Here is a 26,699-nt window from a genome sequence, read left to right on the forward strand (position 1 = left end):
AGCTCTAGAGAGGTGTCTATCGAAGAGATGCCTATCTTTGCTTAGTGACTCACAAATTGGAATCCATTGCCTGGAGTTGGGCAGCTTAGGTGCCTACGTAGTTTCTTGTGGGAATGAGTTAGGTGCCTGCCTCGCTCCACACAACGTGGCCAGAAGAGGAGATGCCCATTTTATAATTTCAGCCCAATGGTTAGTGCAGTGGCTCTCAACCTTTCCAGACTACTATACCCCTTTTAGGAGCCTGATTTATCTTGCCTACCCCAAGTTTCCCTCACTTAAAAACTACTCGCTTACAAAATCAGGCATAAAAATACAAGTTTCACAGCACACTATTACTGAAAAATTGCTTACGTTCTCATTTTTACCATATTATAAAATCAATTGGAATATAAATATTGTCCTTACATTTCAGTGTACAGTATATAGATCAGCATAAAGAAGTCATCATCTGTATGAAATTTTGGTATTGACTGACTTTGCTAGACTTTATGTTGCCTGTTGTAAAACTAGGCAAATAACAAGATGAGTTGATGTACCCCCTGGAAGACCTCTGTGTACCCCAGGTGGTACGCATACCCCTGGTTGAGAACCACTGGGTTAGAGCACTCACCTGCCAGAGAGGTAGAAGAGAGTTGAACAAGGGATCTCTCACTTCTCAGGAGTTGCTCTAAACATTGAGCTCTGGGATATTCTGATGTGGGGCTTCTTCAGTTTCTCCTGTTGAAGATGTTTCACTGGGGATAAATAATGGAAAAGTGATTGGAGCAGAGGGACTGGATCCTGGATCTCCCACGTATGTGCCCTAACCACTGGATTACAGTCATTCCCACTCTTTCAGAGAACATCTAGTGGATTGGGCCTCACACATGACTTAGATGTTTGTCCACTTGTCTTCCCCTGATTTGTGGATCGCTCTGGGGCTTAGGTGGGAGATAGGCATGCAGATGCCAAGAGGGATGCAACGGTGCACATGTCTAAAGACAGGAACATAGGCACCTAAAGCACTTGCTGCCAGCTTACACCAACTTTACCCAACATTGAGAGACTGTTCTAAATAGGGAAATGTAGTTCTTCTCTCAAAAGCAGTTCTGGAAAATGGTAGAGTGTTCATTGTGTCTCAGTGATTCCATATCAAACGTTTTGAGTTTACAAGTAAAAATGTGTCTTTGTCATTCCTGCCAATTTAACCTAGGATCTAAGGGTATGTCTACACTATGAAATTAGGTCAATTTTATAGAAGTCGATTTTTAGAAACTGATTTTATACAGTTGATTGCTTATGTCCACACTAAGCATATTAAGTCGGCGGAGTGCATCCTCACTACCGTGGCTAGCATCAACTTACAGAGCGGTGCACTGTGGGTAGCTATCCCACAGTTCCCGCAGTCTCCGCTGCCCATTGGAATTCTGGGTTAAGCTCCCAATGCCTGATGGGGCAAAAACATTGTCGCGGGTGGTTTTGGGTACATGTTGTCAGGCCCCCCTTCCTCCCTCCCTCCGTGAAAGCAACGGCAGACAATCATTTCACGCCTTTTTTCCTAGGTTACATGTGCAGACGCCATATCACAGCAAGCATGGAGCCTGCTCAGCTCACAGTATGTCTCCTGGGTACTGCTGGCAGATGCGGTACTGCATTGCTACACAGCAGCAGCTCCTTGCCTTCGCGGCAGACGGTGCAGTAGGACTGATAGCCGTCATATGTCTCCTGGGTGCTCCTGGCAGACCTTGGTGAGGTCGATCGGGGCACCTGGACAGACATGGCTATTCTCCTCTTAGAGCACCAAATGGGAGCCAGAGACTCCAGGTCATGCTTTTCCTTTAAGTTTCGTCTCATGGCGATTCAGTCCTGCCTGGAATATCATGCAAGCTGGAGGCTTCTGCCTCAGGCTGCTCTCCCAGCTGGCAGCACCACTCGGTCGCACCTACTCCAGCCTACCCCTTGCTCCCATGGCTCAAGAAGCCTGGACAGTAGTAAGGAGCAGTTCAGCTATAGGCTGAGCAAGTGCAGAATGTGCCTTTGGACGTTTAAAAGCTCGCTGGTGCTGTTTGCTGACTAGGTCAGACCTCAGCACAACCAACATTCCCATTAAGAAAAGGAGTACTTGTGGCACCTTAGAGACTAACAAATTTATTTGAGTATAAGCTTTCGAAAGCTTATACTCAAATAAATTTGTTAGTCTCTAAGGTGCCACAAGTACTCCTTTTCTTTTTGTGAATACAGACTAACACGGCTGCTACTCTGAAACCTAACATTCCCATTGTTATTGCTGCTTGCTATGTGCTCCATAATATCTGGGAGAGTAAGGGGGGAGACATTTATGGTGGGGTGGGAGGTTGAGGCTAATCGCCTGGCGTCCGATTTTGAGCAGCCAGACACCAGGGCAATTAGAAGAGCACAGCAAGGCACGCTGTGCAACAGAGAGGCTTTGAAAACCAGTTTCATGACTGGCCAGGCTTCGGTGTGACAGTTTTGTGTGTTTCTCCTTGATGCAAACCCGCCCCCTTTGTTGATTTTAGTTCCCTGTAAGCCCACCACCCTCCCCCCTTTGAAATAAAGTAACTATTGTTTAGAAACCATGCATTCTTTCTTTATTAATTAAAAAAAATGAGATAACGGACAAGGTAGCCCAGGTGGGGTGGGGGAGGAGGGAAGGACAAGGCCACATTGCTTATTGTAGCCACACTAAAAATCAAACTGTTTGAATGACAGCCTTCTGTTGCTTGGGCCATCCTCTGCAGTGGAGTGGCTGGGTGCCCGGAGCCTTCCCCACCCCCACGTTCTTGGGCATCTGGGTGAGGAGGCTATGGAACATGGGAAGGAGTGGATGCAGTGGGGGTCTGTGCTCTTGTTGGCTTTCCTGCAGCTCCAACAGACACTTCATCATGTCCATTTGCTCCCGCAACAGATGCTTCATCATGTCCATTTGCTCCCCCATTAGCCTCAGCATCATGTCCTGCCTCCGCTCTTCGTGCTCACTTAATTCTTTCCTGGCCTCTGCCACTGAATGCCTCCATGCATTAGGCTGTGCCCTATCAGTGCAGGAGGACTGCATAAGCTCAGAAAATATGTCATTGTGAGTGCGTTTATTTGCCTTCTAATCTGCGATAACCTCAAGGACCGAGATGATAGGGGGAGCGTAGAAACATTCTATGCTCTATGATTCTGGGGGGACTGCATGGTCACCTGTGCTGCTGAGTTCGCCACACTGACCAAACAGGAAATGAAATTCAAAAGTTCCTGGGGCTTTTCCTGTGTACCTGGCTAGTGCATCGGAGTTCAAAGTGCTGTCCAGAGTGGTCACAATGGAGCACTCTGGGATAGCTCCTGGAGGCCAATACTGTCGATTTGCGTCCGCACTACCCCAAATTCAACCCAGCAAGGTCGATTTTAGCGCTACTCCCCTTGTTGGGGAGGAGTACATAAGTCGATTTTAAGAGCCCTGTAGGTCGATGGAACGGGGCTGGTTGTGTGGATGTAGTCATTTTTAAATCGACCTAACGCGGCTAAATTTGACCTAACCCCATAGTGTAGACCAGGCCTGAGAGTCAAGCTGAGTTTTTCTGTTTCACACATCATCACCAGTGGTGATTCTTCAGGCCAGGTTAGACCCTTATTTAATTCCCACATTATACCTATAGAGTCACATAAGCAAACCCATTTTATAATATGATTGTTTGTCAAATTAAATGTTTGGCAGTGCCCTTTACCCAGTTCATTTTCTGTATGTGAGAATTTTCCTGGGGTCCTCCCCCGTGCCTCATTAAAAAAGCAGTGTGTCTGCATGTGTTTAGAGGGGAGAGGTATGATGTCTTGTTCCTCTGGCATCACATGGTACTGGGATTAAGTGTTCCTGCTGTCTCTCCACTTTTTCTTGGGTCCCATGGATGCAGAGAATGCTGTTGGTTAGCTACTGCGGGAAGCTCTGTCTTAAAATGTTATTTCCCCCATACATCCAATTTTTATCCATGTGAAAGGGTAGTATTTACTTGATTGGAGCCTCTCATTCAGTCTACTTTGGAACTTGATCCTCAAGTGGCTGCTTCTTTATTGGATAGTAGGTGACAGCATTTTAAATGCAGAGCCTTCACAGCCGGCATCTGAATGGATGGCCAGATGGTAGGATTATTCATCAGCAGTCCCTATACGAGTAACTATTTAGTCATAAAGAGTCCCCAGTTATTGTCATCTCCCACTTACACATGTTTCAGTTGATTCATGTGGTATTGTATCACGGCTTGGACTGAGAGCTACAAAACACTTGGTGACAAAATGCAAGGTAAGATTAATTCATGCTGGCCAGAAGTGTGTCCACTACTGGAATGCAGTTTGATCAGTTTACTCTTGCCATTTCTCTAATACTCTTGTAGCTCCAGGATTTCTCAGCAAATGGCAATCAGCATCCCTAGTGACTGTACTAAGAATTACCAGCAGTAAGAAATAAGTGGCAGACTTCTCTAAAAGTAAGAGTGACAGGAAATACCTCTTAATTTTATCCAAATTCAAACGCAGCTTTACAAAAGTTTAATGTACGTTGTTTGTTTGCCTGCAACTTGAACATTCATACAAACTCACAGCATCTAAGATGTGACTGGTTCCCTGATTCCAGATTACAAACAGTCCAGCATCAATACTTAGCTGCTGCTTAATTTATATTGAAACTTGCTGTGGTGATGAGCTACTGGCAATTTTTCCTCAAGCATTTGAGCAAGCTGTGGCAGAAGCACATCAGAGGAGGAGCATTAAAGCTACTGTGCAATTCTCACCTAGACTAACTGCATCACAGGTGTGGTAAGTAACATCCTTTTACTGCTGTTCCAACTGATTGGTAATTCTTGATTGAAACATCAGCAACACAAGGTTTTATAATCTTGAATCATGGCTAAAAGTTGTAACTGAAGGGCAAGGAAGTCAATATTAATTGTTTTTAGTGCTATGGAACCATAAAAGTCAATTAACTCTGATTGACTGGAAGTGTAGTTGCTTAGGTCTGTTAATTACCCCACATATTTTATCAACAGGAAAATGAGATCTGACAACTTTTCTGTAGAAAAAAAACAGGAAGTACTGAAAGATTATTATCTTTATTTTTAAATATTTGGCAGATACTTAGATACCTCATCAACGGGCCAATAGATACCCCTTGCCCAGAGTAACTTTAATTCATATAGTCACCTGCAATGACCTCAAATTCAAGACCCAAATATATTGCCCTTCTTTGGACAAGGAGAATACCTGTTTGATCTAATAAGTCTTTTTCACCTGTAACATCTCCAATTCTATGATTACCCACAAAACTTCAGTGGAAATGACTAATAGCTTATCATGAATGGAAACCTAGGAGACTTTAACCCTAACCATGAACCTATGTTGGAGTGAACCTAGTATTACCAGCCACAAAAGTTCAAAACCTTATTATTCAGACACCAAATATCATGGCATTGACCCCCAAATGATGAAATTTTAAAAAACAATCACATTGCATATTTGTACGTTTTCTGATTTTTAAGATCACCATACCACCACCCTTATGTGTGAGACAATTACAATGTAGCCCCCTTGCACGTTTATAGTGAGTAGAGCAATCTTGGCTACTGCTATTCTCTACTAGCCCCTATTGATCGTGGCCTCACTGTCCTAGCTACTGTACAAATATATAGTGAGAGACACTTCCTGCTCTGAAGAGGTTATAATCTAGTGCAAAGCAAAGTGGTGAGTTTGTGACACGGGAGTTGGAACCGGGATTCATCAAATTCATCTTCGATAACGGCTACCAAACATCCATTAGCTCAGATGCACAAGACTCCAACTGGTGACCTACAGGTGAAAGGTTGATTAGTAATGCCAAAGGCATCCCTGTTCCCCAACTGCTAATGTTACACTTTTGAGAATCTGGCTTGTTTACTGAGAAGTTTATCAATTCAAGTTCTGACCTTTTTGGAGCTTACACAGCCAGAATCTTCCACTCCCTGAACACATAAGCAAAATCCCATACATCCTTCCTCTTTGTCTCAAACATACTCTTACTTTCTTCTTAAAAGACAGCTTCCATTAACCGAAGTCAAATAATAAAAAAGTGAAGCAGTAAAAAAAATATTACCACAACATCCAAATCCACTTCTAAATGAAATTATATTTTGCAGTATAAAACATGCCAGCAATTACCCCAGGGCCCTTATGCTAACTTTTATACCTATATTTACTTTTTTTCATCCCCATATGGATCATGAGCAAGGTTCAACCCCCCACCTTCAAAATCACTGCCCAAACCTATTTTACTTCATCTGTAGAAGAAACTAGTAAAAAGGAAAACAAAGCTGCATGTACATGTGAACAGAGAATTGTCATCCCTATTTGGCTTCAGCAACCAGTTACTTGTAGTATTTTATGTTCCCTAGAAATGATGGGTCATGAACATTCTGAGCCCTATCTGATGTGACATAAATAGTGGTGTAAATTACATTTCAGTAAATTGACAGAAGTGAGCACAATCGGGGTAATTTATATGTGGATGGGTCGAAGTGTATGGTATCGGAGACTTAGCAGCCAATAGAAAGAAAGAATATGATAACAGAAGCATTTCTGCAAGAGCTGTTTCGGCTCTAACTCTGCCATTCCACCCTCTCTTTTATCTAATTAAACCATTTTACACTCACATGCTGAATTCTACTAATTTACATACATTTATCATATCAATGTGTAATTTATCCCTCCATTTATGTCACCTCTGAATTTGATCCTCCATATATAATGCACTGGGATCAGTAAGCTGTAGGCAAGGAGAAGTAAATACCAACTTATCCTCTACTACAGGAGTAATTTTACTCCCATTGCATGCAGACTGTTTCCCTTAAGATGCCAAAATATGAAAAAATGGCATTAAACTCAAGTTCTTGTGAAGAGGGGAAATTATCTCCTTTCGCCTAAAATTCAGAGTTTTACTGAAATTTCAACAAAAATAAAACCTTTAGCAATGTTAGCAATAATTTAATCAAATTGAATCTAACTTAAGCTTTTTCTTCAAGCTACATTTTGAAGTTACTAACGTCTGCAGCAGTACGTAGTATCACATCAGCCTACAATTCAGGTAAAGCTGAAATGATGTAGCTGAGGTTCAAATGGGCTTGTAGCACATATCCTAGCAAAGCTAAGAGAAAAGATATTTAAAGTGATTTCAAGAGACAGTGGCACAGATTCTACCCTGGGTTACATCCAGATAATCCTACTGAAGTCCAGTGAGAACTAAGGGAAAGATTTGGACCAACGTGTTGATTTAATAAGACAGATGCTTTTAATATTCTCTATTACATTTTGAAAGTGGTACACTGGATTTTAACTAAGTGATTCCCATAATAATGATGTAACAATATTATTATTTCATTTGATAGAATTCTAAAGCACTTACAAACTATAACACACACATTCTCTTTCTAGATGTATCTTTTTATAGATATATATAGACACACAGAGAGAGAGATGGAGAGATATATGTGATGTCTATCTATATGTATGTATATAGATATATAGAAAGAGAGGGAGAGTTCTAGATACATTGTACACAGGAATCACTTCACCCACCACTGAAGTGTTGTCATTTCTGATGTGGAATGTGGCAGCTGTTTAACAGTGCACAGAAACAGCAACACTACACAACACACATGCCCATTCATGTTTATGATAGTCATGAAGCTAACCCTGGACACTGCTTGTGGTAATTCAGTGGCATCATTAGCAGGTCATGCTATTAAATTTACAGTCAGGAGGGAAATTGCACTGAGCCCAATATAAAGCTTGCCCAATTCCACCATTTCCTTTCCCTACAAACAATGTGACCTCAGTTGAAGTTCAAGCATTGAATCTATAAAACTTACACTGCTCTGTTTTAGTCCCCATTTGGAAACATATTCCCTTCTGCAGGATGTTTAATAAGTTGATGGTACCATACTAAATGGTTTTGACCTCATTAACATTATCTCCCTTTTCTTGTTTAGAACCTGATCATAAACCTTCACAACTGTGCAGTAAGAAAAAATGTTGGATTTTAATGGCACTCTAAGGATATATCATGCCAAACATGTCTTTCCACAGAAGAGTCCTACAAATAGTCCTTATGCTAAACCATAAGCCATTATATTAAAGTTCTACAGTCAGCTTTCCAGAGGCAAGGCCCAAGCCCCTTACACAGCAAAATTCTAAATGATTTCAAGGATCACACCTTAACAAATTGCAGCTTGCTAACTGGAGGAAGGGAGTGAGAAGAGGATGATAATGGGAAAACATGTTTTGGAGTCAAAAAGGAATGAATAATAAATAGCCTCAGAAGCAGCCTAGCAGTGATTATCTAGAAGAGCCCACCTTATTCGTGGCGTTAATCTTGTTGGGGAATATGTTGAGTGCATTCTGCCTACTCAACCAAGCAGGTGATTTAGTACCCCCACCTGAGTATAAGAGTGATAAGCGAGTATATAAGTGAAAGCCCTGGCTGGGATGATTTAACTGGGAATTGGTCCTGCTTCGAGCAGGGGGTTGGACTAGATGACCTTCTGGGGTCCCTTCCAACCCTGATATTCTATGATTCTATGATTCTATGATTGTAGCAGGAGAAAGAGGATGCAGGTTGAGCAATCCTGAGGAAGGAACCTTAGGAGCAGTCAAACTTAGAGAGAAGGAGTTCTGAAACTAACTGTGATTTTCCATTGTGACTATGCATACAGTGATACCTCTGTGTGTTTTATGAGTAGCTGCTGCCATTGTAGCCTGGAGGGGTCCCCCTTCACACCTGCGAAATGCCTGGCCACGATAAGGAGATAAAAAGAGGACAAGGGAGGATATGTTCAGCAAGGTCCCACAAGCCAGTGCTGTATCAATCCATGACCAGAGGGCTTGAAGGGAGAATATTGCAGACAGTGTGGAGAGGGAAAGATCAGACAGGAGAAAGGCCCAGGAGTCAGAGAGGAATATGCACCAGGACACAATAGGACTTCTCCAGTAGCAAACACAGATGCTGAAGACTCTCATTGACCTACAAGCAAGGTCACAGGCCTTCAGGCTTAAGGGTAGTGCGTGGCCAATCCCCAGCTGTGGGGTTGGTGATGAAGGGAGTAGGGAGAACCAGGCCCTTCTTACTCCACCGGGTCCCAGCCCAGGGACCTAACAGTGGTAGGTGGTCCCGTCACTGGGTCAGCAGGAAAACCATTGGAGCTTGCTGTCTCACTTCCCAGCAGCACAACCTGATCTAACCCCCTCCATTGGTGTGGCTGGGTAGTCAGCAAGTCCTCAGTTGCTTCTGGGTAGATGGCTGAAGGCAGTCCCAGTAACTCCTCTCCACTCTTGGTCTCTTTCGGTGGCAGGGCATGGCATGGTGTGTCTCAGCTCGGTGCCTGGTCCAGAGTCCTGCAGAAGGCTTGAGATGTCTGCCTCCTTCCCTGGCTCAGCCCCAACTGAACTGTAGGGCCCTCTCTATACTTCCTGTTCTGCCCCTGTGCTTCAGGCGTGGGGGGCAGGGCTGGTTTGGCTCCGTCCACCGGGGGAGTGCAGTGGTACCTCGGCCTCAGACTCAGAGGGAGGCCACTCTGCCTCACAACAAGGATATTTTCCTCACTGAGTAAACAATGCCAGGGTCCCTTCCGTCTACCAAAGCACATTCAACTGTCATTCTGCACCTGCTGAGCTGGTAGCTGAACCTTTCCTTGGTGCTGTTGAGGGGGCCAGGATATAGCTTCATGAGCCAGTGGGACAAGGGGTAAGCTGGGTCCCCCAGGATCACTACTGGCATTTCAGTTTTGACAAGGCAATTCACTGGTCAGGAAAGAACGCCCCCGTTTGTAGCTTTCTGAACAGGTCTGTGTTCTTAAAGATATGAGCATTATGCTCCTTCCATGACCAGCCAACAGTGATGTCAGTGAAGCTTCCCCAGTGATCCACCAGCACTTCCATAACCATAGAAAAGTAGCCCTTTCTGTTGATGAACTCTGTGACAAAGTGGGCTGGTGCCAAAATAGGGATTTGTGCACCACCAATCGCTCCACTGCACTTCAGGAACCCCATTGCTGCAGTTGCATCCACTATGTTCTGCATATTGCTGAGAGTCACAGTCCTGTACACTTGCATGACAACAGCCCATCCTGTGGATTTTCCAGCTCTGAAATGATTTCCCACTGACCAGTGGTAATCCCAGATTGCAGGTTTCCACAGTGTGCTCACCACTTGCTTCTCAACGGTCAGCTCTCACTCCGGTGTCCCTGTGCTGAAGGGCTGGGGCAAGCTCGCACACAGATCTAGGAACGCAGCCTTGCATATCTGAAAGTTCTGTAGCTACTGCTTGTCATCCCAAACCTGCATTATGATGCAATCCCACCAGTCAGTGCTCATTTCTCTAGGCCCAGAAGTGGCACTCCACCATCTGCAGCTGCTCCGTGACCACCACCAACAACCTTGAATTGGTTTTCACTGTGTCCCACAGTAATCTCTCCTCCACGAAATAGTCACATCCCCTGCTGCTGTGGGTCTTCTGCCGTTCTGCAAATACCAGAGGATTGTTTGCCCTGTGTTTGCAATGCTAATGATAATGATGCAGAGATGTGCAGGCTCCATGCTTCAGTCAGAGATGATGGACAGTGAGACATGCAATGCAGTTTTGTGGGATTTTTTAAAAAGACACAAAAATTATGGGTGGCATTATGTGATGGAGAAAGTTGCATGATCCCTTGCTCCCAGTCACACTTATGCAACTCATTTGTGTCCTACCATGTATTGCCAAAATTTCCCAAAAGACAGTGCCCCAGGTGATGGCAAGCTCCACACTGGGATACCTACCCTCGACACAAGCACTCCTGCTGAATACGCACAGTGCTGATGCAAGGAGCCAAGTATGCATGTGCATGAGCTAACTGCGGCAGCTGTATGCCGACGTACCTTGTGTCGACCAAAGTTTGTAGTGTAGTCATGGCCCCAGCATCTCAAAGTGTTTTCCAAAGTAATGTTAGATGCTGGTGGCACAGTGACTAGGCAGACAAATCATGGTAGCCATTAGGAACTGATAAATAGCCAATACTTTAGACACTAGTACCTGTATTATTTACAGAGGTTATATTGGCCATGACACAAGTGTTATCTGGAACACTTTGGAGAAGTGCCCTTATAGGATTTAAACTTTCCACCTGGATGGCCGCCAGATACAGGCAGAAGGGACATCTGATTTCTCCTCTGAAGGACAGTTCCTCTAGCAATGCAACACCTCCATCTAGTACCACACTGCAACGTCAGCATGGCTCCAAGTCCTGGAGGGGGACTTGAACCCAGAGGCAAGGGTGCTACTAATGGAGCCATTATGACAAAAGCACTAAAAGCACCATTTCTCCTCCCTTTAATTACAAATGCTGAGCATCTTGCACAAAGGAAATCTATTTTTCTGTCACAGACAGCATTATTTTCACAGCATAAATCTTCATTTCACCAAGCTCTCTTTTTTGCTTTTTAAAATCTTTCAAAGGCTCCAGCATTTGCCCTTTTATATGTTTTTAGCACAGCATGTTCACAAAATGAACGACTGGAAGCAGGTCTGAGTTTACGTTAGGTCAGTTGGCCCTAAAAGTAATCAAAGATTTTACTGCAGTGATTTTTACAGAAAAATGTGTGCCTCCATTCATGGCTATGCCAGAAGGAAGATGGGGAACCGAAGCTCCAGCTGCCAAAAGCACGAGTGCAACAGAATGTCCCTCTCCTACCCCCTGAACTGAAGAGGTGAATGCAAACTGGCAATGCTGACAACATAAATGAATCAGTTATTCATTTTCAGTCACAAATATGTACAAGGGAAATAGAATATCCTGAACATAAACTTTGTGCACATCATGAAGGATTCACATTTAATGAATTTCTAGCTCTCAAAAAGCACTGACATCCCAACATAGCTGTGTTGAATATGCAGTGTTGTTATACCTGTGTTGGTCCCAGGATATTAGCGAGACAAGGTGGGTGAGGTAGTATCTTTCATTGGATCAGCTTCTGTTGGTGCAAGAGACAAGCTTTTGAGCTTACACAGAGACCTGAAGAGCAGCTCTGTGTAAGCTCAAAATATTGTCTCTTTTACCAACTGAAGGTCCAATAAAAGATATTACCTCACCCGCCTTGTCTGTGTTGAACATGTGCATCCAAATTTAGCCTTGGGCTTGAGTTTAAGTGTTTGCAGACTTTAGCCCATATGCATGAGAGTTTGATCCCTGTGGAAAAGATGGAGATGTAAGGTGCTCAGATATTATACTAGAAATGCCTGGATAGATTACAGAAAAGAAAACTGGTGATTCTTGAACTATCCCTTTAAATACATCAGACAAGCTTAGCTATAAATAAAAACAAAGGGCAAAAATAGCCACACACGCTCACAAATATAGCTGAAAAGTGATCTGAGGAGCTAAGTGTTTCCAAAGCACTGGAAATGAGGCTTGTGTGGAACAGGGAAAACAAACACAGGAATTCGTTAGGGGAGGGGAAGAGTGTGGGAACCCATAGAACAAACTCACTTCACTTCCAGGAACACTTGTCCTGTCAGCAGCTTTTGTGTATTATACACACAAGCAGATGAAGGGTAGAGAGAGAGATGTGTTTGGGAAACATAAGTCTTGTATAAGCGTGTGTCTGACAACCATGGTATCAGCCTTGTTGTTGACAATGTATCTCAGTGCCAGAGCAAGGGTAGGGTGAAATTAGAACCAGCCCGAGTTTTTGTCCATCCTCCACAATAAATCTGAACTCAGGCTTCGTAATGAGTGCTGGGTGAATGGTTCAAGTAAATCTAAATTTAAACTCACCTGCATGCTGGCTACATTTGAGCTGGGGAACTGTCCCTCTCTGTACGTGTCACAAGCCCCTGCCCAAGTTAGCAAAGTGATCACCACCTGGGAGCCTGGCCATAGAGCACAAGCAGGGACACAAAGTGTAAGCCATGGAAAAACCTAAGGAGATCCCTTAGTTTGGGGCCCCATCACTAGAGAATTAGCTAGCACCATAGGGAAGGAGCAACTTTAACATTATAGGAAACAACTAGAAAAATGTTGTTCCCAACATGAGTAATGGTGTGGCTGCACCTACTACAAACTAAGCACAAATCAGTTTGGGAGAGAATTGTGTACTACAGAGTAGAGACAGGCCACAACAGAACCTTTAATCCAAACCCTTTCAAATTTGGGGGAAAGGAGGTGAGAATGGGAATTCAGATTTGAATTGCCATGCTCCTTCTCTTGCCTATAGTTTTGGTCCTGGCTTTCATCCAAAATGGAAGAGGCCTAGTTACCAGACACAGCTGTAACGTCATATGAGCAGCTTGAGAATCAGTGAATCTCACAAAGCTTATCTCACATATGAGCAGATTGAGACTCAGTGGGGAAAACCTCACTGAATCTCACAAAGCTGATCTCACAAAGTTTCCACAATTCAAGGTGTATGAACAGTTTGAGATTTTGGCACTCTTGTATCCAGTACATAACCTAGTCCTGATTAAGCCTCAAAACCAATCACTAGCCTGAACCATATCTGTATACTAAACATCACTGCCTCAACCCATCTCTCCTACAATGTTTTTGGATCAAAGTATAATGGAACTCCACTGAAAAAGTGATGTGGAGCTGCCCATGGGAACTGACAGACTCTTGAAGAGTATAATTTCCTTCACTGATTTCGGTGCTATTATAAGTTCATTATCATTTCTGCAAAAAGTTTGCATTCTGCAAGTTCTAATTTTTGCAGAACTTTATAGCTAGCAGCATCTGAGAAAAGAGGCAAGCATTTCTTTTTTATGATTCATTTCCCCAAATTATGCACTCCCAAAGACTCTTATGACAAATGGTTTTATAGAGCAGGTTAAATAATACAAAAAAATGATTCAGTAATATTTTCCCACATAAAAATGGTGAGAACTGTTAGTGTTAACTAACATAGTATTTGTTGTTTGATAGTATTTAGATGGCTCCTGGGTATTTGTGAAAATATTTGTGAATCCTGGGAGTTTCACAAGTTTAACACAAACAATTATTCCTCTGAAAATTCATATTGGAAGATCATGGTCTGTTTTTGCTGTTAATTAGTTATTTTCTATTCAGTATTTGCTATTCTTCATTGAACAGGCTTCAGTTAAAACTGGTCAGAACATGTGTCCAACCTCCCCACTTCCCTAGGAAAATTGACTTTTTCAGCCAAAAATTGAAAAAAAAAAAAACATTTTCCACTGAAAATCAAACATTTCTATTTGGAATTGCCACAACAGTACCTCAGAGAAGTTGTAGGTTTGGATCTCTCATGCCTCCATTCTCTGTTGGTTTGGCGCCCTGGTTAGGTTACATCTACCATGGTGTACCATGGTCTCCCTCCCACTGAGCAGCCCTAGGGCATTGTGGGAGACACAGTATGGCTGGGGATGCAGCCCATGCAGGGAAATGGGGGCATGAAAGCACCTGAACTACAATTCTCATCAGGCACCACAGTGGCATCACCAAACTGAAGTTTTCAGCCAAAAGTTTTCAGGTTTGGGGAGTTTTCAATTAAGTGAAATTTTTCCACAGAAAGCAGTCACTTTTCATGAAACATTTAATTTAGTCCCAAACCTAGCTTTCTGTCAAAAAACAGTTAGAAAATTTTGGAACAATCCTGATTCAGTCATCCAATAAGAGAACAGACCCACCAGGTGACTTACGTAAGCAATCGTTCACCATAAATAATGACTAACATACAGCCTCAGTGAATAGTTTCATGAGCACTGAGGCGGCAGTGTGGCTCGAGCACTGCTTAGGAGACCTGGGTTCTATTCTTGGCGGGCTGGCTGGGTGACCTTGGGTAGCCTCAGTTTCTCCATCTGTAAAATGAGGGTAATGATAGTGATCTGCTTTTATAAAACACTTTAAGTTCTACTGATGAGAAGAGCAATGCATTGTCAGTGTTGTTTTGCTGTGGATAACAAGTACATTTTGTAGCGATCAGAATCAGTTTTACGTGTTATTTGAAACAGAAAATATGTAATTTCGCAGCGAATAATATTCAGAATGAATAATTGAAACAGTTCTGCCAAATTTTTCCTCCTCTCTGTATTTCAGGCTTGCAACATTCTGGACTATGTGGTCTCCGTAATACGTGTTATTAGGGATGAGTAAACACAGAGGTGGCTGGGTTTAGCAAAATTCTGTGCTTACTTACACCTCCTGGACTTAAATGGAGCTGCATGAGGATGTATGTTAACGCAGAATTTGAACCCTAGACATTTTTTAAGTTTTTGATTTTGTGAAACATTTTCTCAGTTCCGTGAAACATGTTTACATTCATTTCAACTGTTGTTTTATTTCTTACCTATATACAACTACCTAGCCTGAGCAATGCAAATCATAACAATTCCTGTTTGACAGTAACTCTTCTGGAACTATGCAGGGAATAAAACAAACAGCAAGCAGGCAGCAGCCCAGGACTTTTGTTATGTCAGAGCCAAATGGAACTCAAACCGCAACAATGTTGAGTTCTCTTCTCAATCAAGAAAAAAACACTCTTCCGTTTTTCTTTCCTTAATCCTAGTGTAGTATTTAAAACAAAACCTATTAAACTGAGGGCATTTTTTGCGCTTAGCCCCCAGGCTTCTCTCTGACAAAAATAAACTCAGATAGAAGCAGGAGAATGATTCTTGCACGGAAGTCAGTTAGACTTTTTCTATGGCCTTCAGTGAGAGCAGGGGCAGGAACAGCGTTTTCCCTCTCTATTTTAAAGGGATACGAATGCTTTCTGTTCTGGTCTATTCAATATAAGCTGAATCCCAAACCAGGATGTAAATTTCCACCTCCTACCCTCAAAGTTCTTATCCCCCTCACTCCAACTAGACCTTTGGCTAAAGCCACCGATCCCAGCAAAAGCCACCATCTCCACCACATTACCTTTTCATGAGGCAACCTGCTCTCTCTTCTCCAATACTCTCTCTCTCTCTCTCGTTCAATGAGAAGCCAGGTGGCTTGCTTCTCTGTTCTAGTACAGTGGGGACCCAATAATTCATCTACTGAAGCAGATAATAAAAAGCCCTGATTCTGCAAAACACTTGAACACATGCTGCCATTACTCACATGCTTGAAGTTAAGCATGTACTAAAATATTTTGCAAACCATAGCCTTAAAATTAAGAAAGGCATTTTGTAGCCTTCCTACAATTTATGCCTTAAAATGCACTTTTGGGTTATAAAGTTCCAGAGCACATTAGTTCCATTTCCCACCACCCCTCCCTTTGAGAACTGCTAATGTCACCAGCAGCAAAATCCTTTCTTTTAGGCAGGTGTTTTTTCTGGCCATTCCAATACGAAATCCCATTGTGTTCTAGTAAAGGAGACACAAACCTGTTTTTCACTGCCAATACCCAACATTAGCCATGACTCTTCATATCTGTCAGAGATTCAATCTCAGATGTCTAGCAATTACTTGAAATTGAACTGAGACAAAACGGAGGTTATATTGATAGCTCCTCATCAATTGCTTGCTGTTTCTTGCCTTTCAAAGGTTAGCTTGGAGAATGTCCAATTCTCACATGCTCTGCCCACCAGGGTCAGATTTCAGTGAGGTTGTTGATTCTGACTTAGCAATCACGGAACATATGAGCATGGTGACATAAACAGCTTTTAACCATCTCATAAATATTGCTAGACTGAGACCTCCCCTCTCGCATGCTGATATGGAAACATTAGTTCCTTGCTTCTGTTGTGGCTCAGCATTTAATACTGTAATTCTCTGTGTGTGAGACTTCCAAACTGTGCCATACTGTTCCATCCGTTCAAACTTATCCAAATGCTGCTGTGAGGGTTATTGCAGGTACCCAGAATAGCTGATATATTTCGGTCTCTGCCAAGTGAACTAAACACACCAATTGAATTGTGTATCACAAGAAATTCAGAGGCAAAAAACAACAGACTTGTAGATATTTTATGGAATGCTTTAATGAAAACTCTCAGCAACAGGAAAATTAGTTTTTGTTATTGTGGTTGGGTTGGGCTGGCTTTTCTGTTTGAGGGAGGGGAACTTGGTCTCTTGAAACTGTGAGACACTTGTTACTGGCATTGACCCTTGCAAGGGTCATAGTCTGTTCTCAGATTCACGTGATTCCCACTTTTTAAGATGTAGTCTGAAATCAAAAGCTAAGCCTGAAGGGCCTGGTGTTCAGAAGAGATGACTATCACAGTGTGTCCCGGTAACTTCATCTGGAGTGCTCAGCAACTCGAAAACGAGGCCCGTAGGGGAAAATTCACCAGAGTTTCACCCACTTACACTAACTTTTAATTTATCACTAAGACTCTATAAGAGGAAATTCTGGGAAACTGCTTCCTTATAAAGGGGCAGGGTTTTCCAGGGGTCCCTTGGTCCCAGCTTGGTTGCTGTGAGGAGCAGTTACCTACACGAGTGGTCCAGTGCAAACAAAAGTGTCCTTATTTCATTGTTTTGCTGGGGTTTTATTAATACCCATGTTATGGTGACAATAAATAGTTTTACAATCTCTCCAAGTACTTTCAGTCTAATTCATCCCTGATGTACTATCAATGAATTCATTGGTGTTATTCCAAGGACTAAATTGGCCAACTGAGTTTATATTTTTACAGCACATATTTAAGATATATGGCTCAGTTATAGTTAGGGATTCTGGGACAATTTGTATAGTGGGGGTGCTGAGAGCCATTGAACCAAACTGTGAACCCTGTATATGATGGAAACCACTTCAATCCAGGGGGTCCTGCTGCATCCTCAGCACCCCTAGTTCCAGCAGCTATGGTTACAGAGCATAGAATAACCAGCCCTGTAATTTTCTGGCATCTACTTTAACATAATGTTACTAAAACAATACAAAAACTTTCCCTAATACTGTATACCTCCACAGCATGAGCAGAGTTTAAAAAAAAAAAACAAAAAACTGCATCCTCTCCTCCACACACATTGTACCTCCTGAGAGATCTCTCAGTTCCCATTGAAACCTGTAGTTGTGGAGAGCCCTCAGCAACATCCTGAATTACTCTTAGCTACACACAAACACAAAGTAGGCAAGAGTAGATTTTTACACTCTATGACAGCTCATAAATGGCTTTTACTTAGACACAGTAACAACTAGAGCAGGTCTAAAATTTTTAATGGATGAGTTTTATGTTGAAAAATGCAGTTTTGTTGAAATCAAAATTACTCTAATTTGAAAGTCGTTTTGTTTCATTTTTAGTGTTACAATTAACATTGTATTTAAATATATCTATATATAACATTAAATACAATACACAATATGTATAAAAGATTGAAATATACTGAATATTATAATGTTTCAATGTTATCAAAATGAAATCTTTTTATCTTATTGAATCAAAACATTTTGTTGTTTCTGAATAAAAATTTTCCAGAACATTCAATCTGTGGTAAATGTTGAAATTACTACTCTCCATAATTAAGAACAAAAACAAATCTCAAAATATTGCCATTTTCCGAGGGACAGAAATTGCGTTTTCTGACCAGTTCTTGTAATAAACCCCCTGCCTCCCAAGATTCTCACTCATGCTCTCTCACACGTGCCTGTTGGTGAGAAAGAGATTTCGAGAAGCTAGGAATTTAGGATAGCATCTGACTGTGTGGCACTAGTGACTAGGTGCTCAATCCTCTACCATTAAAATTAATGGGCGATTTTCCATTTATTTGAATGGGGACAGGATCAAGCCCTGGGAAGCCTTTTGCCAATTACTGAATTTGGGGAATTAGCAAATAAGTGAACAAACATGATCAAATCAAGGGTACGCCGCACAAAATGTATCTTGTTTATTTCTTTTAACAGTGTCACGTCATAGTAATTATGTATAATGATGAAGCACTTCCTAGTGTGTTAGTATATATTCTGTATTATATTTGTAAAGATAATAGCCAAAATAGTTGTCAATATGAGCTTCACATAGGGCCCTGCTATTGAATCTGTGCTGAAAATTGGCCTAAAACTACAGGGTTATAATGGAATCCACCTATTTGTAGACCAACAAAGTGAGAATTACCAAGGAGGGGGGTGTGTGTGTGTGTGTGTGTGTGTGTGTTTAAATTAATTGACAGGTTTCAGAGTAACAGCCGTGTTAGTCTGTATTCGCAAAAAGAAAAGGAGTACTTGTGGCACCTTAGAGACTAACCAATTGGTAATAAATTGGTTAGGCTCTAAGGTGCCACAAGTACTCCTTTTCTTTTTAAATTAATTGACTCTCATCCATTTCTTCACATTAGCAGTAAACCCCATTGGGACTTGGGAGAGAAAAGAGCTGTTTTTCAAGCCACTAATTTCATTTTAAACTCATGAGTTTGACCAGATGAGGAAAAACAGCTTTGTTCTTCTCCCAGACACTGCAGCAGCTCTTAAAAGGGCCTGGTGACAGGGAGAGAACCCAAAAGCCTGCCAAATCACAGAGAGATTGTTGTGATCAAGCCTAAGGCAACTATGGGTCTGCAGGCCTGGCCCTCAAAGCAACATTCTGCTTCCGAGATAATTTCAAAACAAGAATAATAAATAAAACCTTAAAGATTCTCTCCCATTTAATTGTTTGCCCTTTCATCGTGGAATGCCTAGATCATGAAAACAATATGTCCAACACGTTGTGAGCCATGAATTGCACTGATTACAGACACAGCTGGGAATCCTCTTCAGCCATTCCCAATTGCTTCATTTCTCCAGCCCATTTTATCATTTGATTTTCACTGGCAAAAAAAAAAAAAAATAAAACCAGGGCTTTGTTGCTTTCTCTGGCCCAAGCTCCTCCTGGCAGCTTCATGTATTTATTTATTTAAATTTGGGAATCCATACACCACCTTTATCTGTACACAAAAGTCTCCCTATTGCTTACCAGCCCGGAGATAGTCCTCCATGGGGATTCTGAACTCAAACAAAGTTGTTAATGTTTTACAGCACCCTTCTCCTTTCCTGCTCTGACTTTTGCCTCCTATCCTGTCACTGTTTCTCAGCCTATTTTATATGCTTCCCTGGTGCTGTGATATATTTCCAGTTAAGTCCTCTTATTGGCTTTCCTGTAGAACTGGAAACTGAAACCTGGGATGGTAAGTAAATGAAGTCTTTTTGTGTTCATCTTGGCTCCCCTCTTCACAAAAGCACAGAGATTTCCCCTGCAGGCTTGTAATTATAGTGCCATTGTAGGATAGGGCCTTTTAAGCCAATTGTATGAGATGTCTGTCTTTCTGTATTCAGTATTGTGTGGCACAAAGAGAGAAGCGCCACATCTCTAAGGTAAGCAGACACATTGCTGTAGGAATCTGCGTCAGACTGAGCTCCTGATCCAAAAGACTCCCGCTGAAGTCAACGGAAAGCCTCCCACTGACTTCAGATGGCTCTGGAGCCGAGCCTAAGGGTGAGATTAAGGCCTGCGCACTACTTACATTCCATTTACACCACATCAGAACAAGATAATTACATAAATTAATGAGAACTGTCATTATTCGGTATCTGGTGAGGAAATAACAGTTCACAATTCCTGACACACTCCTGCTCATTTTGGGAACAATTCTGCAATCACCGACGTCAACAATTAGCTCTCATGCACGCAAGCACACACACACACATACACACGGCTGTTTGAGCACTGCCTTTAAGTTCAAGAGTCATTTTGCCTGCGGCCCAAGCAATATTTGATACAAATTTTATCCAACAGAAACTCTTGTTTCTGCTGTACCAGCAATGTTGAGTAAACCTGTCAGCTCATCTGTGCATGAAATTCACAATTGTTTTCCCCCTTGCAAAACAAACCATGTCAAATAAACCCATGGGATGTTTCAGTTATTCACAATTTCCAGTAAGCTGCTCAATGCAAGATAGGTGGCTAATAAAGTTACTACTGTCCTTTTAGATTGTCAGCTGTATTTGATACTATAAAGTGTTGCTGATCTTGCAGGGATAGATGGCATTGCTGTTCAGGAGCCCCATTCTCTGCTCTGATAGTGCTAAATGACAGCTTGTCTAGCCAAAGACCTCTCTCGCATGGGGTGATGCAGGGTTCTTTGGTCCCTGCTGTTCAATGTACAAGGCCAGAGGAGAGAGAGCAAGGCTGTATGAGCTACCCTATCTAAATGGATCTTTATTTAGAGCCAACCGTTGCAACAGATCAATATCTTGCTGGTTTCAGGGCTTGGGTATAGGAGGGCAGGTTCATAGCTCAGGCTGAGATTATGCTAGTAGATTGGTAGTAACAACTGGAAGAAATAGCAAAGGCGATATCAGCTCCATCAGTTAAGGAAGGATTTTTCCCCCCAGGTCACATTGCCAGTGATCTGGGGGGTGGGATGGGGATTGCCTTTCTCTGCAGCATGTGGGTACAGGTCACTTGCCAGGATTATCTGCATCTCTCTCCTTTAATCATTTCTCTGTCATTGAGGGGACCTTGGGTACTGGTGTGCTTCTGTCCCTCCTATTCTCTGCCTGTGGCACATAATAGACTAATTTCCTATGGGCTGTTATACTTTGGTCTAAACTTGGTTGTTGGGTGTAGAGTGTGGGTGCTCGGTGGTGTTGATGCCGGGTGATATACAGGAGGTCAGACTAGATGATGTGATGGTCCAGTCTGGCCTTAAACTCTACGACCAACTAAGTTTGCTTGCCTTTATTTTTTTATACTCAGATTCACTATCTGATGTTCTTACTGGACCCTGATCTGTTTTGGGATGTCCAGGTAGTAGCAGTGTACAAGAGTTCTTCTGGCCAGGGATTGCAGCCGTGTATTTCAGATGTGGAGCTTATCATAAAGATCCACAGTTTTATAAATTTGAAACTCCATTAAACACTCTGCACTCTTCATAGGGCTCCACACAAGGACCACTTAGATACTTCAGCTGGTACAAGACATGCTGAAGGGCATTTATTACAGGGCACATGCTATGCCAGTGCTTCATAATCCACATGGGCTTCCAGTTTGTTTGTGAGCGCAATTTGTTGGGGTTTTTTAAGCCTATGAAATCTCATAAGGGTTTGATCTAGGTTACCCCAGAAAATGTCTCTTTTTGTGATACAGCAGCAGTTGAGATCAGCTGAGGTGCTCAAGGTAACAGCCCCCTGACATAGCCAAAAGGAGGCTGCCGGTGGAGGTGTGCACTTAGAGAGGGGTCCCTGACTGTGGAATTCTATTCCTACCTCCCAGGGCCAAATCTCTTGATGGTCAGGTTACTTTGCAAAGATTAGAACATTCTGTAATACCCAGCATTTCTAGGGTAGGGAAGGTCTGAGTGGTGGAGAAGAGAGAGCTTTAGTTTTGGGGGAGTTGTGGGAGAGTTTTAGCTTTTAATTTGGTTTTAACTGTTACTTTTTTTGTACGATAAAGATGGTACACAAGCCCATGGCATTAGATGAGCACATTTTAACTAGTCAAAATGAACTATTAATTAAATAAGATACCTACAATATTTCTTTTTACTGATCATACAAACTCTGACACCTGTGACACAGTGGGTTTTAAAGCAGTCTATTTGCTAATCAAATGCAGCTCTTTTTCACTTAACCCTTGACTTGACCCTGCTGCCTCCACTGTCTCAAATGCTCTTGCCTAGTAATTTCCCCTGAGTTCTAGGTACAGGCTGCACCTGGTGTTTTCTTTACTATCAGGAAGCTTTGCTATAGCACAGTGAGGTGGCAAATCTGAAAGGAAAGTAATACAGTACTTTAAAAAAATATTGTATATGTAGAACCAAACCCTGATACTCAAGAAAGTAATCTTCCCACACCTTGACCTTTCTCACCCTAAAATATGTTCATGATATGGTGTGTGCATTCCAAGCCTTTGTGCCCTGGATTGAAGGAAAGAGTACGATGTCAGTGGCCTCTTGGTGAGCAGCTGGCTTAAATTGAAATGTAGCTCCTCTTAGGAATGTTTATATGTTTCTGTCTACAGATCATCTGCCTCCAAAACTAGATATATTTAGTGCCTATGAAAAATCCCCATCAAATTATTGAATCTCGGTGTAAAGGACAAAGGCAACTAGAAATTGCTCCAATTCAGTGAATATTGTCTAAGCTGATCTTGTGATGCTTTGTGTATATATATATATATATATATATATATATATATGACATAGTACTCACTCTCTGCTCACTCCAGGTAACTGCAGTCAGAGCAGTGGTGGGCAACCAGGTCAGGGTAATCTGCTGGTGGGCCACGGGACAGTTTGTTTACATTCGCCGTCCGCAGGCACAGCCGCCCGCAGCTCCCAGTAGCCACGGTTCACCGTTCCCAGCCAATGGGAGCTGTGGGAAGGGGCGTGGGCTGCAGAGACATGCCAGCCGCTGCTTCCTGCAGTTTCCATTGGCCAGGAATGGCGAATCGCGGCCCCTGGGAGCTATGGGTGACCGTGCCTGCAGATGGTTAATGTAAACAAACTGTCTCATGGCCCGCCAGCGGATGACCCTGATGGGCTGTGTGCGGCCTGCGGGCCGCAAGTTGCCCACCTGAGTCAGAGCAAGAGGGTTACATGTGGAGTAAATTTGACCGTTTAGCATAAAAGTCACTGCTTCCACTTGAGTTCACAGTGACGTCCTTCATGACATCTGAGCTCCTCAGGGCAAGGGTAATGGGTCAAATTGTCGCACCATTGAAGTCAACTTCAAAACTCCCATTAATTTCCATGGGGCCAGGATTTCACCCCATGTCTTCCATCCATACCAGAACATTATTGCATTTTTGAGTACTGTTAACATAATTAATAATAATAATTCTCTCAGGTGACAGATATTTTGTATGTTTTTCTTTCCAAGTCTTTAGAGAAATAGATATTATGGGCCTGATTCTCATTTACAGTATGGCCTTCACAGCGCTCTAGTCATGTAAGCAGTGTAACCATACTTTACATTCACTTTAAGGTCACTTTCCACTGTTAGAGGAGTGTAAAGAGGCTTTAGTGTCACTTAGAATTAGGCCCCATGCACTTTTATTTCAAAAAATTATCAAATAATATGCAAAAAAATAGTTTGTTATTAAATCATCCTGGAAATCTATACTAAAAAAAATAATAATCTAATTCTCTTGTATGAGAGAGGGAGAGAATATAGACAAATGTCTTATTCAAGGATCTCCAATTGTTTTAGAAATATTAGTGAGTTAAACTTTCAAGGCTCACCCTTTTAAGGTATGATGGTATTAACCCATTTCACAGATGGGGAAATAGAGGCCCAAAGCAATTAAGTGACATGTCCCAATGTAAAATAGTACGTCTGTGGCAGAGCCAGTTACAGATGCCTAGATCTCATGACTCCCAATCCTATCCTTTAGCCACAAGACTCTCCTTCCCTTCTAGAGAATCTGTTAATTAGTTAAGACATACTGTATCCAGGATGAATATTTACATGGATAAGAGATCTCTCATCCCTAAATATCAGAGGCTTATAAAAAATCTTCACTCACTTCTTTCAAAATGATGAAAATCAGCATCCACAGAAATGTTATTCTCTAATGAGCACATGCTTTAATCCAGAGCATACCAGAGGCTAAATAAATGAACTGGAGCTAGCCAGATGTGCTCACAGTTCACACAGACTTTACGCATGATAATGGATAATTGTTATGCCAGGTTGTAATGGATAAATTGGCAAGTCTTTATCCCTTATATGTCTCTGATGCAGTCTCTGGATAAAGGCACATTTGCCTGCCTTCAACTACAGTCTTTCCTTCCAGACACAAAGATTAAGATATCTTAATTCTATAAAATAAAAGTTTTTATAAAAAGTTCCAGAAATGTTTAAATATGAAAGGGAAGGGAGAAAAGGCATCTGATGCCAGGGAGGGGAACATTTGATCTTTTAACCTCTTTTTGTGGTTCCCACTGTGCCAGGCCAGAAAACAGTGGGATGTTCAAATATTAATAAAGTGGTAACACAGCCAAATTAAAATGTCCCAATTCTCATAAGTAATGTTTCCAACTGAGCACGAAAGAATAATCAAAACCCCAAAGTAGTGAAGAAGAATTTAAGACCCACCATTAGTGTTGCCAAGAACTCCCTATATGCCTGCATTAAGCACGTAACGGAATCTCTGTGCCTTTAAACTTCACCAGTTCCTACACTTGAGGACCGATCCAGCTCCACTGATGTCAGTGGATAAACCTCGCACTGACTCATAAGTGCTTCAGATGCACAGTGCACATTTTTCTTGTAATCAAAAACTTTCAGAGCTACAGAAATTGTGGCACAAATACTTTTCAAAAAGGAACTGGAAACATTATTATGGTCAACGGAGGATTAAACCTGTGGTTATGCCCATGAGTCTTGTACGCTGGAGGGGAAAAATGTGATTGTATTTTTGAGCGTATGTTCCAGAAATTGCCACTTCTTTGTAGTTCCAAACGCAATACTTCATATTTTAATGGTAAATTTATTGTAATTTATTTTTTAAAAAGTGAATTTAAATGCAACCGTCAGGATGGGTACATACAAAATGTTGGGTGAAATCTTGGCTCCACTGAAGTCAGAGTTTTGCCATTGACTTCAATGACACCAGGATTTCACTTGTATCCATTTCATTTCTTGGCTGATACTGCAGTCTAACAAACTGTTCTCATTTCAGAATATATCTCTCTGATCTCATCCTGTCTCATCTTCAGTTCAGTTGTAATTTTTGCCCTATCCTTTACTAGATACAGAAATGTCTTTCTATTACTGATCTCCGCAGCCGATGTCTCTCTCATCTGGGTGCTCCTCAGCACTTATCAGCATATCCCTAATATCTTGTTTAATTTCTGTGCCAACACTCGGGATCCACTTTGGTTAAGTGAAGCTCACCCCTTCCCAAAAAAGTTTCCCAGTGTCTAATTAAATTTAAACACCCCTCTCTTTATTTCATTGTTGTATTCACATGTTGAGATTTTGAGGTTCCCTGTGCCTAGCTGTTCTTGCCTGTGGAAATGGAAGCAGTTCAGAGAAATAAAAGGAATTGGATCTATATCTTTTCCCTAATAATCTAAGTTTAGCTTCCAAGACCTTTCTCCTCCACTTCCATCAATTATTAGTAAACATGCATACCGTGAGCAACAACTCTTCCCAGCATTCCTTAGAAGTATGATGAGATTGAGTAGGTAAGTCACTGAATCGTTCTGGTTGCCACAACATACTCAGCTATTGTTTTTAATGATCAAATGACTTATCACCACAGTCATCCTAAGTTGCACAAATGTAACTAACTCCTGGAGTGATTTCCGGTGTGCATGAGGAATGATCAAAGTCCTCTACCTCTATTGGAAACTGGCTCAGTTTCTGCCTCCATTCCTCCTTAGTCCCCTCCTATCATGAGACTGGCTTCCTCAACTGGAGGATCAAGACCGATGGTTTTGAGATAGGTCTGTTCTACTGTGTCTGGACGCATGGTCCCTATAAACCTCTCTCTCTGGCTGTGCTATTTCAGCAACTCTGATCTCAAGATACTGTAAGTAGCCTTAAGTGCCATTAGCAGCTTGCAGTGGATGCATACATATGCCACTTGGCCTCAAGGCAAACACTTTTTAATCCTTTTAGCTCTTGACCTCAAGAATATTTTGTGGCAATGAGTTCCATGGACTAATTATGCATTTTTAATCTCCAAATGCACTCAAGACAGCCCTTTGTAGCAGCATGATCATCTCTTCCCTTTCTTTCCTTCACTTTACTAGCAAGTTTTAACTGGATAAGACTACTAAAGGGAAGCCTGGGGAATTAATCCTAATATGTAT

At 42.0% G+C, this 26,699-nt stretch overlaps 1 long non-coding RNA gene across 10 annotated transcripts in view; it reads right to left on the reverse strand.

The window, feature by feature from the left end:
* The window catches only part of LOC141982585 (uncharacterized), a 176,739-nt gene that overhangs the window by 87,417 nt on the left and 62,623 nt on the right, over positions 1–26,699 (reverse strand). For 9 of the 10 annotated variants that reach the window (XR_012638132.1, XR_012638133.1, XR_012638137.1 and 6 more), the window contains exon 2: positions 611–734. The exons of the other annotated variant lie outside the window; for it this stretch is intronic. This is a non-coding gene — a long non-coding RNA (uncharacterized LOC141982585). The remainder of the gene's footprint in view (positions 1–610; positions 735–26,699) is intronic. 10 annotated transcript variants of the gene reach the window in all.

This window comes from Natator depressus, chromosome 2, assembly GCF_965152275.1.
Source record: "Natator depressus isolate rNatDep1 chromosome 2, rNatDep2.hap1, whole genome shotgun sequence".
Lineage (NCBI taxonomy): Eukaryota > Metazoa > Chordata > Testudines > Cheloniidae > Natator > Natator depressus.